At 44.0% G+C, this 16571-nt stretch overlaps 1 pseudogene; it reads right to left on the bottom strand.

Moving 5' to 3' along the window:
* Positions 1-1891: 1891 nt before the first annotated feature.
* On the bottom strand, positions 1892-3503 carry LOC122237764 (annotated as a pseudogene).
* Positions 3504-16571: the final 13068 nt, after the last annotated feature.

The raw sequence follows: 16571 nt of genomic DNA, 5'->3' as shown, positions 1-16571 counted from the left end.
CACTCATATGTGAAATAAAAAACAAAACAGAAGAACATAGGGCAAAGGAAAGAAAAATAAAGTAAGATAAAATCAGAGAGGGAGGCAAGCCATCGGAGACTCTTTTTGTGTTTTCTTTTTAATTTTTAATGTTTATTTTTGAGAGAGAGAGAGAGAGCGCGTGAGCAGAGGAGGGGAGACACAGAATCTGAGCAGGCTCCAGGCTCTGAGCTGCCAGCACAGAGCCCTATGCGGGGCTCGAACCCATGAACCCCAAGATCATGAACTGAGCCAAAGTCAGACGCTTAACTGATTGAGCCACCCAGGCGCCCCCGGAGGCTCTTAACTATAGAGAACAAACAGAGGGTTGCTAGAGGGAAAATGGGTGTGGGGATGGGGTAAGTGGATGATGAGCTTTCTGGAGGGCATTTGTGGGGATTAGCACTAGGTGTTACATGTAACCAGTGAATCACTAAATTCTCCCGAAACCAAGACTGCACTAATTATTAACTAACTTGGACTTAAAATTTTACAATATATTGTAAAAGAAAAAAGGGTATCTTTTTACCTTTGTCAGCTATGATATTTGAGAATCTAGAATTAAATAGGATTTCCTGTACAAAGTTCAACTGCTGACATTAGTTTCTAATAAATGTGACATCTCTATGTTTAACACAGACTGAACAAAGCAAGTGTTTACCTTTCAATGCCCTTGTCAAATGACCAGATTGCTCCTATGTGGCCCCACTCACATAGGAGGAATTTAAGGATCATGCACTAATTTCCCATTCAACAACATATTTAGTCATTCTCTCTCCCAAGAAATATAATTATGACTTAGAACATCCATCCATACCCTGACCTTGAATACCACATCGCTGCCTAGGTGTCCATTTGGGACTGTTTCTCTGAGGTGTACAACTGAGGACCGAGATTGTAATGGAACCGACCGGAAATCCCCGTGCCTCCTCCCATGTGTAGGAGATTGTCAGATGGGGGATGGTAGCAAACTCTGCGGGACAGGATACAGCTGCTTGGTGGCTGAGCGATTACAGGTGGGAGAAGGTTCCTTTCCACCATCTTCTCTGCAGGCTCATGGGAGGGTGATTGTTAAGGGAGCCTAGTTTAATCAACACGAGCCAATAAGGCTTCACCCACTTATCTCCTGAAAAACAAGCATTTATTTGCTGCTTACCATTTCCAAGCAATTAGCCAATGTTCACGTTGACATGTGTAGATTTTACAGAATATATATTATTTATGCAAGTAAAAACTTTGCACAATTAATCAATTGCTGTTTACTTCTGTTCCTCCCCTTTGACACAAAAACTTCCTGAAAAGTCTGTCTGCCTTCAGTTGGAGCTGTAGTTCATCCAGTTTCTTGGTCGTTTGCCATTTCTCTGTGTGGAAGCACTGAGTTTGTTTCAAACTCCTTCTTCTGTTGGTGCATGTTTGGATATTTCCAAACGCATCTTTACCTAGCGTCCACACGTGAATATCTTTGGGCAGATGTACTTTAGAAATAAACAGAGAGTAAGGGATGGGATGATAGAACCGTGAGTATCAGGCATTTTCACAGGGACTCCAGGTGCTCAGCCTTGTTTCCACCCTTCATGCCCGACTGGCCACTTCCTCTGGCCCTTTCAGGCTCCGATAGCTCCCCAGTGCTCCTTGGTGCTGACGGAGGAGAGAAATCCTCCAAATATCCAGTAACAAACCTAAAACTCTCCAATAACATCATCATAGACAGCCAGCCTTATAGCTCAGTATTCTCCAGGTCAAGTTGAATGCCATATGTCATGAACACAGCCAGATAGATGGCCCCTCCACATGTCCAGATCACACATAATGTCCTACAAGGGGCCGTGAGTGAATGTTTGTGGCTGAGTGTGTATGTGTGCAGGTGTGTGCATTAAAGCCTGCACTCAGATCCCTGGACTGCTTCCCAAGACCTCTGTCCCTTCTTGTTCTTCCTCTTGGAAACTCGGGCTCTGCCTGTGAGACAAGGGACTTTGCCGATGTTGGTTGCCCTCTGAGGTGGGATGTCCCTGGCTAAGTTGTTGAGCCGGTAGATGTTTTGTTCAGGATGATCCTTTTCCATCTCCTCTCTGTATTTGGACTGGTGAATTAGGACTGCCTGGGCGGGAAGAACAAATTTGTTTTCCTGAGGTTGAATTCAGACTTGGGATGGTGGCTTTCTTGGAAGACTCTCCACTGGTCTAACGTGATTGGTTGCACTGGTGTCTCTTCCACGTGGTCCTCCACCTCTGGAACTTTGATGCTGGGGTCTGTGTGAGCCACCCCCCCACCCCCCCTTGGGCCACAGCCATCTCTGCATGGTCACCCTGGAGTGATGTGGTCTCCCCACTGCCTGGTTCACTCCCATGGTCTCTTTCCAATTCACTCGTCTGGGTGTCAAAGAAGACGTAGGCATGTTGGCTCAGGGCAGAAGTCACATCACTGGTGTCATCCATTTTGTACCACTGGCCATTCCCAGCTTTGATGTAACAGAAGTGATGTCCGCTGTGACATTTCCTCCCCGGATGCACCGGCGCGGCATAGAGCAGGTAAATTATCAATCCCGCCTTCTGCTCAGACACGCACTGTCGCAGGTCAAGGCGCACAGGATATTGCACTTCCTTAGCCAGTTTGCTGCCTGTGGAATCTGAGAATTATTTCAATACCAGCATTAGGTCCTTGGGGCAAGTGTACAAAGTTAACGTCTTGGAAGCAGGTACCTTGTCTAGGCAAGTACTACAATGATAGGCATTTTCACCATCCAACTTTTCAGGCTTCACCAACTGGAGCAAGGCTTGGCTCACACTCTGAGCTGCCCTGCCATCCAGGTAAGGGTCAAAAGTGCTGGAAACGCCAGGGCAGTGGAGACACTGGATTTGAGACCTCCAGTACCCTCCAAAGATTTGCCAGATGAGGGTGAGGTCCTCAGACAGAGGGGCTCCTGAAGTCTTGTCCTCACGCAAGCGCGCTTGCTGCATTGGATCCAGAGTGAATATCAGAAACTCATGGGTATCTTCCTGCTTGTGTGTGTGTGGAAGGCAGCCAGCAGTTCTGGCGGGGCCGGATCACATCTCCAGGGCGGCAGAGGGCCCGGGTCACGTGAGCCTGCAGAGCACACAGCACGCAGAATGGCTGCCTCCCACAGCTTCGGGAGTGCTCCTGGGACAGCATGTAGCCGGCGAGGGGTGGTGTGTACGTCAGACCCTGCAGGGCCGCATTCGCATAGCACGTGTTCCCCAGGTTCTGCAGTCCAGCCCCAACCACAGAAGGTCTCCTCCAACTCACAGGTTTCTTTGCGGGGGGGGGGGGGGGGGGGGCAGACCTATTGACATGGGAGCCCAACCGTTAGGCAGGTTGCAGAGTGTCTGCGATGATGGTGATGGCTTCTGAGGTAGAGTGGGTCCCCTGTGCACTTCAGCACCACCTATATTTGAGCAGCAAGATTTGAGTTTGGGAAAGACGTTGAACTGAAACTCTTCTTGGCAGTAGGACAAAACAGCCCTCATGTCTCCAGAAAGAGCTTTCATAGGATCTCCCATGTGGAGCCTCACGTTGCAGAGCGATGCTTCTCTCAGGAGACCTGTCTCAGAATGATAGCTGTGGCCCTCTCCCCAGCCCCTTTATTGCTCGCCCCACCCACGCGACTAGGAACACGTCATCCAATCAGCCACAGGCTGGAGGTGGGATTAAGGGTTTTAGGGTGTGGTCACTCTTCTGCAGAGAGACCACTCAGCCCAGCCTGTCTCCTTCCCCTGCCTCCCTCAACGGATAGACACACATTTCAGCACTTTCTCCACCTCCCCCATTTCCATTGCTCCCTTTCTGGACAGACTGACTTGAGAGTTTCCAACTTCCCCGTGGAAGTCCTTTTTGAGTGTCCACTTTGCTTTCAGAGTAATATCAAGTGAGTCAAGCACTGATGGATATTATTTTTCCTAGGATGTGGAAGATCATTTTGCAAATTGAGCTCGGGTGTCATGTAGGAGGACTTCTTCCCCACCAGCCAGAATGTGTGTGGCACCAGCAAATTATTTGGGGATGATTGCTGTCCATCACTGTGCTTCTAAACTTCCTGAACTCTCTCCATATGGTCCGTATATACAACTATCATGAAGGTTTTTATCAACATATTTGTCTATCAAGGTGTGGCCTAGAAATGCTAACAAGAGACATCCTGTGGCTGGTTTCATGCTTTGTAAAATCTTTTTTTTTTTTTTAGCTCCCTTCCCAATATGAGTACATATCCTATACCCGTCGTTTATTTGCCAAATTTTAACTGGTACTACTGGGACATTACACTGCAAGGTAGTTTTAGGTTCACTTGTTTCAGGACACGTTTGTTGTGGATTTGTGACATTGATACACAGTTTGAGGTTGGAATTTGGAAATGCAGGGAACAGTGCGCCCTCATTTAAGCTGTGGCTGTAATGTGTCAGTATCTCTCACTCAACCAGGTGTCGGAACGGCAGGGTCCACCGAAATTGTGTTTTTCCCCCTCTATTGTTTGTTTGTTTTTATTTTTTTACTGTTTGTTTATTGAGAGAGAGAGCGAGCCCACGTGGGCAAGCCGAGGAGGGGCAGAGAAGAAAGAGAGAGAATCCCAAGCAAGCTCCATGCTGTTAGTGCAGAGCCCAACGTGGGGTTCAAACTGATAAACGGTGAAAACATGACCTAAGCTGAAATCAAAAGAGTTGGATGCTTAATTGACTGAGCCCTCCAGGCTCCCCTTGTTTGTTTGCTTTTTGACTTCAAGTTTTTATTTAAATTCTAGTTACTTAACAGGTAGGGTGAGATTGGTCTCAGGATTAGAATTTAGTGATTCATCACTTACATACAACAGCCAGTGCTCATCACAAGCGCCCTCCATAATTTCCATCACCCATCTAGCCCACCGCTCCCCCCCCCCCCGCCCACCTGCCCTCCATCAGTTAAGTTTGTTCCCTGTAGTTAAGAGCCTCTTAAGGTTTGCTTCTCTCTGTGTGTCTCTATCTCTCTGTCTCTCTGTCTCTCTTTCTCTCTCATCCCTTCCCCTGTGTTCTTCTGTTTGGTGTATTAAATTCGATATATTTTTGAGTGGACAAGAGAATTCTTTCACACATGTTACGATGATCAGGTCCTTTTAGAAAACGAGTAATGCTGGTGCACCATGTAATTTGCAATGACCAAAAAAAAAAAAAAATCATATCTGGAAGTCATAACACTTGGGAAGAGGAGCTACAGCTTAAGAAGAGAAGACACCAAAGTCTGTTTCTCCTCTTTGGTAAATAGAGGCCAAGAAATATAGGAGCACTTTGCCTGGCCCTTGTCACTGACTTGGCCTCAGAGGGAATGTGGCCTGAATAGCATCTTGATTTTGACTTCTCATCTCCAGACTGTGAGAGAATGACGTTCTCTCCTTTGAAGCCACCAAGTTTTTGGTAATTGCTTATACAACCTCTGGAGATCAATAAGATGTCTTAAGTGGAATACCCTTCATGATATTTCATTTTTGTAATTGAAAGAGTTCAAATTGACTAAATGGATTTTGGATCTTGAAGACTTAATCAAAAGAAATTAGTTTTACTTTTTATTTTATCTAAATTGAGCAGAATCTTAGGGAAAATGCCCACAGAGCAGTGCACATTAGCCATAAAGGAAATAGCTTCAGAAATATCCACAAATATAAGTCAGCCTGTAGAAATATTGGTATCCAACCTTCTCTTCCTGAATTGACATCGGCATCACACACACACACACACACACACACACACACACACACACACACTTAAGTGAACTAAACCTCATGTTCCCAGATGGCGGAACAGCATGGAAGTTCTCGGCTTCTCTCATCCCTGAAATGCAGCTAGGTCAGCACCAAACCATTTTGGGCACATAGGTAATTGATCTGAGGATTAACACAATAATCTGCACAACTTGAGCCACAGAACTTGGCGGGTACCTGGTGTGAGAGGTGAACTGGGGGAGAGAGAAGCCACGGAGGGTAGGGAGCTGTTTTTGTGGAGAGAGGACAGAGAAGGGGCGGGGGATGGGGGGAATGTAGAGGGAAAGCACTCCACCCAAAAGTAGCTAGAGAGAAAGAGTAGAAACACTCACCAGTGACTGAACAAGAAAAGGAGAAAGGAGAGGGTTTTAATACCATTACGACTCTATAAACAGGGGCGTGCAGAGTCTGAGGTTTCAGAGGTCAGTGCCTGGCCATGCTCTGGTGGGGAGGAGGGGCGAATCCCCAGCAACAGGCAGTTGGCTCCAAGGAGTCTGTGGGCCACAAGGGGAGAAGTAGTTCCCCTGCTTGGAGGGCATGTGGTAGAGGCCATATGGCTTCCCCACAGGCAAAGATCCCAGTGAGCCCCGGAGAACAGCCACGTTTGCTGGTATTAGAACAAAAATGCCAGAGTTCAGTAAAACCTGGTGCGGGCTGTGTGTCGTGAATTGCCACAATCTCTGAACCTCTGCTGCTGTGCGATTGCATGAACTTTTTCTGGGGCAAGCAGGCACCTGGCCACAGTCTCTGAACCTCTGCTGCAGCGCAATCACACGAATGTTCTCTGGGGCAAGGTGGCACCTGACCATTGCTCTGCAAGACCCTGCCCCAGAGAGTCAGAGTGGGTCCAAGCTGCAGGGGCCTCAGGAGTTAAGGGTTTGGAAACACAGCCTCATCTGAAGTAAAACTCAGGAGGGAGGTCCTGCCTGGCAGGCTGACAGCTTGGACACGGGCAGTATAGAAGCAGGGAGTGGACGGAAGCTGGAGACAGAGAAGGGGTGTTTGATTGAGGGTCGGTGAGAGCGTAGAGTTCCTGTGCCAGAAACTAGGAGGCTGGGTGAAGCCATTTACACCTCTCCTGTGCATGTGCATACATGCGCACACGCACCACACGGGTCCGCAGCAGTAAGCTAAGCAGCGCCTCCTAGTGGAGAACGGAGCAGTTACACCGAGCCCCGCCCAACTGCACCGACCAAGCCCTGGAGGACCACCAGAAGTCACTCCCGCTGCTTAGTGTATGGACTATCGAGTGCTTCATAGTTTGAGTCCTAGGGGAAACGTGAGGTAACTTCATTCGGGTTTCATTCTGTTTTACTGGTCCGTCTATTTGTGGGTTTTTTTTCCTGCTTTTGTTTAAATTGCTATTTTTCCCCCTTTTCTTTTTCTTGGATAAAACAAGAGAAAAGCTTCTTTTCATTTTTCTTTAAATTTTTCTTGAAATTCTTTTTACTATGCTTTTTTATTTTTTGGTAATTTTTTCTCTTTCTTCATTTCATTTTATTCTATTTTATATCCTTTTTGTAGTTTTTAAACTTTTTCTTACTTTTTTTTTCTTTCCCTTTTATCTCTATTTTGTCAAGCTTCTTTCAGCAACCAGACCAAACACACCTAGGGTCTAGATTCCTTTATTTGATTTTTTGTGTTGTTTTTAATTTTTAACTTTTCCATTTTATTAATTCTTTTTCTTCCTGCAAAATGACAAACGAAGGAATTCACCCCAAAAGAAAGAGCAAGAAATGACAGCCAGAGGCTTAATCAATACAGACATAAGCAAAATGTCTGAACTAGAATATAGAACCACGATAATAAGAATACTAGCTGGGCTGAAAAAAAGCATAGAATCCTTTTCTGCAGGGGTAAAAGAAGTAAAAGCTAGTAAGGACGATATTAAAAATGCTATAACCGTGGGGCACCTGGGTTGCTCAGTCGGCAGGTCATGATCCCACAGTTCATGAGTTGGAGCCCCGCGTTCGGCTCTGTGCCGACAGCTCATAGCCTGGAGCGTGCTTTGGATTCTGTATGTCCCTCTCTCTCTACCCGCCCCCCATCCCCACTCATGCTCTGTCTCTCTGTGTCTCTCAATAATAAATAAACTGTTAAAAAATTTTTTTTACAGGAGTAACACCCAAATCATAGGAGTCCCCGATGATGAAGAGAAAGAATAAGGGGTAGTAGGTTTTTGTGAGCAAATTATAGCAGAAAACATTCCTAATCTGGGGAAAGACATATCAAAATCCAAGAAGCACAGACAACTCCCATTAGATTCAACAAAAACCGACCATGACCAAGGTGTATCATAGTCAACTTCACATAATATACAGACAAGGAAAGAGTGATGAAAGCAGCAAGGGGAAAAAAGTCCTTAACTGTGGGGAATAAGCTTAGGAATTCCCTGAGCTTACACCAATGGGTTAACAAGGCATAAAGAAATAGAAAGCCACAGGATGAACGCCTCCGAGATTAGGTAAACAAGATTAGGTAAACAGGGCAAAGGCCCCCAGTATAGGACAAAGGTGTAGGAATAGGAAATCTCAAGATGAAAACATCCAAGATTAGGTAAATAAGGTTAGGTATTCAGGGCGGAAGCGCCCCCTGATCTAGTACAATAGCAGAAAGCTGCTTTCACATGAAGGAAGGAAGGAAGGAAGGAAGGAAGGAAGGAAGGAAGGAAGGAAGGAAGGAGGGAGGGAGGGAAGGAGGGAAGGAAAGGAAGGACAAAAAGAGGAAAACAGGACTTTAGACCACAGAAGGGCAAAATTGCCCAGAGCTGAGCTAATTAGCAAAAGAAAGATGCCTTGTTGACCCTGAGGTAGCATACTCTGTCTTTCTTATCCCCTAGGCCAGTTTAGGTAAACAGAGGTGGTGCCTCACGTCTGCTGTAAACAACCTTCTGGTCAGTGCCAGGATTTTGTTTCGTATTGACCCAAACCCCTAACAGCACATATCTTCAAAATCCCCTTCCCCTCACACCCATGAGTTAATGTTCACGATTTCATTGTCCCTTTGTGCACATCCATCATGCTTGTAAGCCTCTGATCCTGACAACAATGGAGCAAGGACCCTTACTCGGGGCTCTTGTCTCCTCCCGAACATTAGCCTCTCTCTCATTGTAATCCTGCATCCACTCTCTTTCTGGACAAGAGAGAACTCCAGACCCAGAGTCTATGACACTTAACCTCTATGGGAAGACAGATCAGGTTCTCAACAGACCTATCCACAGAAACTTGGCAGGCCAGAAAGGGGTGGCAGGACATATCCAATGTGCTGAATCAGAAAAATATGGAGCCAAGAATCCTTTGTCCAGCAAGGCTGTCATCCAAAATAGAAGGGAGATAGAATTTCCCAGACAAACAAAAAATAAAAGAGTTCATGACCACTAAACCAGCCCTGCAAGGAATTTTAAGGGGAACTCTCTGAGGGGAGAAAGGATGAAACAAAACAAAATAGACCAAAAGCAACAAAGACTGGAAAGGACCAGAGAACATCACCAGAAACTCCAAACTCTACAGGCAACACAATGGCAATAGATTCATATCTTTCAGTAGTCACTCTAAATGTCAATGAACTAAACGCTCCAATTAAAAGAAACAGGGTATCAGAATGGATAAGAAAACAAGATCCATCTATAGGCTGCTTACAAGAGATCCATTTTATTTTTTTTTCAATTTCTTTAATGTTTATTTATTTTTGCCAGAGAGAAAGAGAGAGAGAGCATGAGCGGGGGAGGGGCAGAGAGAGCGAGGGAGACACAGAATCCAAAGCAGGCTCCAAGCTCTGAGCTGTCAGCACAGAGCCCGACGCAGGGCTCGAACTCACAGACCGCGAGATCATGATCTGAGCTGAAGTCGGACGCTCAACTGACTGAGTCACCCAGGTGCCCCACAAGAGATCCATTTTAGACCCAAAGCCACCTTCAGATGGAAAGTAAGGGAATGGAGAACCATCTATCATGCTAATGGTCGCCAAAGGAACCCAGAGTAGCCGTACTTATATCAGACAAACTAGATTTTAAAATAAAGACTGTAACAAGACATGAAGAAGGGCATTATATCATAGTGAAGGTGCCTATCCACCAAGAAGATCTCACAATTTTAAACATTTATACCGCCAGTTTGGGAGCACCCAAATATATAAATCAAATAATCACAAGCATAATGAAACTCACTGATAATAAGGCCATAATAGTAGGGGACTTCAACACCCCACTTACAACAATGGACAGATCATCTAAGCATAAAATCAACAAGGAAACAATATCTTTGAATGACACATGGGACCAGATGTACTTAACAGATATATTCAGAACATTTCGTCCTAAAGCAGCAGAATATACGTTCTTCTCCAGTGCACATGGAACATTCTCCAGAAGACATCACATACTGGGATACAAATCAGCCCTCAACAAGTACAAAGAGATCGAGACCATACGGTGTGTATTTTCAGACCACAATGATATGAAACTTGAAATCAACCACAAGAAAACATTTGGAAAGGCCACAAATACTCGGAGATTAATGAACATCCTACTGAAGAATGAATGGGTTAACCAAGAAATTAAAGAGGAAATTAAAAAGTACATGGAAGCCGGGGTGTCTGGGTGGCTCAGTCGGTTACGTGACCGTCTCAGGTCCGTGAGTTTGAGCCCTGTGTCGGGCTTGGTGCTGATAGCTCAGAGCCTGGACCCTGCTTGGGATTCTGTCTCCCCCTCTGTCTCTGCCCCTCTCCCACTCGCACTCTCTCTCAAAAATAAACAAACAGTTTTAAAAAGTACATGGAAGCCAATGAAAATTATAACACGACAGCCCAAAACCTCTGGGATGCAGCAAAGGCAGTCATAAGAGGTAAGTATACAGCAATCCAGGCCTTCCTAAAGAAGGAAGAAAGGTCTCAGCTACACAATCTAATCTGCCACCTTAAAGAGCTGGAAAAAGAACAGCAAACAAAGCCCCAAACCAGCAGAAGATGGGAAAGAATACAGATTAGAGCAGAAATCAATGATATCGAGTGAAAAAAAACAACGAAAACAAAACCCAGTAGAACGGATCAATGAAACCAGGAGCTGGTTTTTTGAAAGAATTAACAAGTTGACAAACCCGTAGCCAGATTGATCAAAAAGAATAAGGACCCAGATAAATAAAATCTCGAGTGAAAGAGGAGAGATCACAACCAACACTGCAGAAATACAAACAAAAGTAAGAGAATATCATGAGCAGTTATATGCCAGTAAATTGGGCAATCCAGAAGAAGTGGACAAATTCCTAGGAATATCTAAGTGACCAACACTGAAACAGAAAGAAATAGAAAGTTTGAACAGACCCATAACCAGTAATGAAATTGAATTAGTAATCAAAAATCTCCCAAAAATCGAGTCCAGGGCCAGATGGCTTTCCAGGGGAATTCGACCAAACATTTAAAGAAGAGTTAACCCTTATTCTTTTGAAGCTGTTCCAACAAATAGAAATGGAAGGAAAACTTCCAATCTCATTCTACAACACCAGCATTACCTTGTTTCCAAAACCAGACAAAGACCCCACTAAAAAGGAGAACTACAGTCCAATATCCACGATGGACATGGATGCAAAAGTTCTCAACAAGATACTAGCCAACCGGATCCAACAGGCATTCAAAGAATTATTCACCAGGATCAAGTGGGATTTATACCTGGGATGCAGGGCTGGTTCAATGTCCACAAATCAATCAATGTGATACATCACATTAATAAAAGAAATAATAAGAACCACATGATCCTCTCAATAGATGCAGAGAAAGCATTTGACAAAGTACAGCATCCTTTCTTGACAAAAAAAAAAAAAAAACCCTCAAGAAAGTAGGGATAGAAGGATCATACCTCAAGATCATAAAAGCCATATACGAAAGGCCCACCGCTAATATTACCCTCATGGGAGAAAAACTGACAGCTTTCCCCCTAAGGTCAGGAAGGCGACAGAAACGCTTTCTCCCTAAGGTCTCGCCACTGTTATTCAACATAGAGTTGGAAGTCCTAGCCTCAGCAATCAGACAACACAAAGAAATAAAAGCCATCCAAATCAGCAAGGAGGAAGTCAAATTTTCACTCTTCACCGACAACAGGATACTCTATGTGGAAAACCCAAAAGACTGCACCAAAAACCTGCTACAACGGATCCATGAATTCCGCAAAGTCGCAGGATTTAAAATCTTGGGGAAATAGATTCTATTTACGTAATGGGATAGAAAAATGCTTAGGGAGGGAAGCCACCACCACGGGGCGAAAACGCCCGAGGTTAGCTAGTGAGATACTGTAATGGGATCACGAAGGAAACTTGTTATATCACCTGAAGGAAATTACTTTCCATCTGGTGCCAATGTACCTTGATCACAAACTCCACATGCCCCCCAGACCCTTTGCTTCTTACTCACACAAGTTAATGATTACTATGTGACTGTTTGCTCTGTGTTCACGTGTGTAAGATCTTGTTTTCTTCACGTTCACTACACGGGTAATATCTCGTGAGCTCAATAAATATGGAGACGAAACCCCTGCTTGGGGCTCTCGTCTCCTCCTGGACATTAGCCTCTCTTGTATTCACTTCTGTGTCCACTCTTCTGCTGCACAAGAGAGAACTCCAGACTCATAGTCCATGACAAAAATCAATGCACAGAAATCGGTTGCACTTCTAGACACTAATAATGAAGCAGCAGAAAGAGAAAGCAAGGAATCAATCCCATTTACAACTGCACCAAACCCCATAAAATACCTAGGAATAAACCTAACCAAACAGGTGAAAAATCTATACACAGAAAACTATAGAAAGCTTATGAAAGAAATAGAAGACACACACACACACACACACACACACACACAGGAAGAACATTCCATGGACATGGATTGGAAGAACAAACATTGTTAAAATGTTGATATTACCCAAGGCAATCTACATATTCAGTGCAATCCCTATCAAAATAACACCAGCATTCTTCACAGAGCTAGAACAAACAATTTGTATGGAAGCAGAAAAGACCTAATAGTCAAAAACAATCCTGAAAAAGAAAACCAAACCTAGAGGCATCACAATTCCAGACCAGAAGATGTATTGCAAAGCTGTAATCATCAAGAAAATATGGTACTGGCACAAAAATAGACACTCAGATCAATGGAACAGAATAGAGAACCCTGAAATGGACCCGCAAACGTATGGCCAACTAATCTTTGACAAAGCTGAAAAGAACATCCAATGGAATAAAGACAGTCTCTTCAGCAAATGGTGTTGGGAAAACTGGACAGCGACATGCAGAAGAATGAACCTGGGCCACTTTCTTAACACCATACACAAAAATAAACTCAAAGTGGACAAAAGATCTAAACGTGAGACAGGAAGTCATCAAAACCCTAGAGGAGAAGACAGTCAACAACCTCTTTGACCTTGGCCGCACCAACTTCTTACTCAACTTGACTCCGGAGGCAAAGGAACCAAAAGCAAAAATGAGCTATTGGACCCTCATCAAGATCAAAAGCTTCTGCAAGGCAAAGGAAACAATCAGCAAAACTAGAAGACAACCGACGGAATGAGAGAAGATATTTGCAAATGACATATCAGATAAAGGGTTAGTATCCAAAATCTATAAAGAACTTCTCAAACTCAAGACCCAACAACTAATCCAGTGAAGAGATGGGCAGAGGACATGAATAGACACTTTTTCAAAGAAGACATCCACATGGGTAACAGACACATGAAAAAATGCTCAACGTCACTCATCATCAAGGAAGTACAAATCAAAACCACAAGGAGATGCCACCTCACACCTGTCAGAATGGCTGAAATTAACAACTCACGAAACAACAGGTGCAGGTGCTGGCACAGAGGTGGAGAACCGGGAACCCTTTTGCATCATTGAAAGGAAAGCCAACTGTCAGCTCCTGTGGAAAACCCTATGGAGGCTCCTCAAAAAAGTTAAAAAATAGAGCCACCCTACAACCCAGCAGTTGCACTACTAGGTATTCAAACAGTACAAAAGTGCTGATTCTAAGGGGAACATGCACCCCAATGTTTATAGCCGCACTATCAAGAATAGCCAAATTATGGAAAGAGCTCAAAGGTCCATCGACTGATGAGCGGATAAAAGAGAAGTTGGTGTGTACACACACACACACACACACACACACACACACACACACGCTGGAATACTACTCGGCAATCAAAAGGAATGAAATCTTGCCATTTGGAACAACGTGGATGGAACTAGAGTGTATTATGCTAAGCGAAATAAGTCATCAGAGAAACACAAACATCATATAATTTCACTCATATGTGGAATTTATGAAACCAAACAGGTATGCCTAGGGACAGGAAATAAAAGATAAAAACAGAGAGGGAAGCAAACCATAAGAGAATCTTTTTAAAGTTTATTTTTGACAGGGAGAGAGAGACAGAGCATGGGTGGGGGGAGGAGCAGAGAGAGGGAGACACAGAATCCGAAGCAGGCTCCAGGCTCTGCTGACAGCACAGAGCCCGATGCGGGGCTCGAACTGACGGACCGTGAGATCATGACCTGAGCCGAAGTCAGACGCTCAACTGACTGAGCCACCCAGGCGCCCCTAGAGAATCTTAAATAAAGAGAACAAACTGAGGATGAATGGAGGGACGTGGGTGGGGGGTTGGGCTAGATGGGTGACAGGCATTAAGGAGGGCACTTGTGTTGAGCACTGGCTGTTGTATGTAAGTGATGAATCACTAAATTCTGTCCCTGAAACCTGTACTGCACTATATGTCAACTAACTTGAATCTAAATAATCATGTAAAAAAATCATCATCTCTTCTAGTGACAGGCTGTATACTGTTTGGCAAAACTCGTAGCGCAGAAAGAAGCTATGAAAATCTGATTTTTCTCAACAGCCATGAATCCCCAAATCACTAAATGGGAATGAGTCCCGTATTAGTCCCTCCCATAAATACATGTAGAAGTCCGAGATGAGAGAGAGAGAGAGAGAGAGAGAGAGAGAGAGAGAGGGCTTCTCCTCTTTCAGGAGGACAAGGCAGTAACTGGCTCCTACTGTTCATTTAGAAATGACTAATATCCCTCTTTCATATGTGGGAACACTGAGAATCTAATTATCCTGTGCTTTTTGAAGGGTATTACAATGTCTTTCTCAGTTCCCCCACTTTATCTCTTGGGCTTTTGTGTGAATATTTCATATAAACATCCACGAGTTCACTAATTTGGTTTTCTATTTTTTTTTTAACTTTTTGAAAGTTATTTTGAGGGAGAGAGAGAGAGCATAAGCAGAGAAGGGACAGAGAAAGGCAGAGAGACAGAGAAAGAGACAGACAGAATCCCGAGTAGGTTCTGCGCCATCAGCCCGAACTGTGAGTCATGACCTGAGCCAAAACCGAGTTGGGCACTTAACTGACTGAGCCACCATGCGCCCCACTACTTTGGTTTTCTATGTAAAGCCTGTTAACCTCCTCCATTAATTTCACTTATAGACCAGAGTTCGCTAAAACCAGAGCCATTGCACTTGTCTCTATTTAAATATATTTTTATTACTTTACTCTATTTAACATAATTATTGTAAATTCCTTTCTTTGTGACACCAATCTAAAAATATGCATGGGTTTTTTGGTCTTGTCTATATTTGTCCTTTACTCCCACCTCCCATCACGTTTCCTTACTTTTTTCTTGTATACCTGAGATTTTCTTCTTCCTCTTCTTCTCCTCCTCCTCCTTCTCCTTTTTCTCCTTCTTTTTGAAGACTTTACTCTTAAGTAATCTTGATTTCCAACATGGGGCTTGAACTCACAACCCCGAGATCAAGAGTTGCATGCTCCACCGACTGAGCCGGCAGGGCGCTGCTCTGAGATCTTCTAAAAGGGAGACGCTGGCACTGATGTTGTTTTACATAGAGATGGTGACTATCCCCTTCCTTAGGCAGATAGAATTGGGACACATCACATTTTCCCCATTCTGTAATCGGAATGCGCTCTGCCTGTGTTGCCACTTTGATTTGGAGTGAATCTGACCTTCATGCCTTCAGGTTCATTCTTCTAAAATCACTGCGGATGTCTTCCTGCTGTTGGAAGTAATCTCCCAAAACCATGGGATTGTATTACACCACCTTTCTTGCCAGTCCCGACCTAATAGCCTGTAAAGAAAAGCAGCCCCGTTTGGGGGGACTCTTGCTGATTTCAAGCTGCCACGACAGTCTATGTGCCTATCAGCTTGTTTTTATTCCCTGGTGATGTCTTTCTCCCTGAGACTGTCAGTGTCCATACTAAGCAATTTCTTCAGGTGTGGAAATGTCTGGTGATCTCACCTCCACTAACGAAGGCTTTTCCCCGGGTGGAATCTCAGTTCAGGTAATCCTTTCTGGTTCCACAACGTTTTAGACTTTAACAAATACACCTTTTAAGTGAATATTTAATTTCTACTGTTATTCCACCTCTACTCACACCTTATCTGGAAGCAAAAGCCCCAATATTTTGCATGCACAAAATTCAAACTTATTTCTACCAAGCCCAGAAAGGCTCCATCTTTTTTCCTGGAATTTCATTCTCCCACCCCGCTAATTTTCAATTGCCTCAGTAGAAAATCCAGTGTGGATGTGCCAATCATCTCATTGGATTTCCCTAGTCTCATGGATTGTACCTCAAAAACTCCTGTTTAAACAGGTAACATGACAAATCTTCAAAGATCTGTATATTTTAATCAGGTTTTGATGTTGCTTTTTATGGGTAAGACCAATAAAATCTACTCAGTCATGGCAGAAACTGAACTTCTTTTACTCCAAATATTTTTTATTTCTATTTAATTTTTTTAACGTTTATTCATTTGTGAG

Source organism: Panthera tigris, chromosome B1, assembly GCF_018350195.1.
Source record: "Panthera tigris isolate Pti1 chromosome B1, P.tigris_Pti1_mat1.1, whole genome shotgun sequence".
NCBI lineage: Eukaryota > Metazoa > Chordata > Mammalia > Carnivora > Felidae > Panthera > Panthera tigris.
Note: the sequence above shows the minus strand (reverse complement) of the source record. Positions and strands in the feature narration are given on the sequence as shown.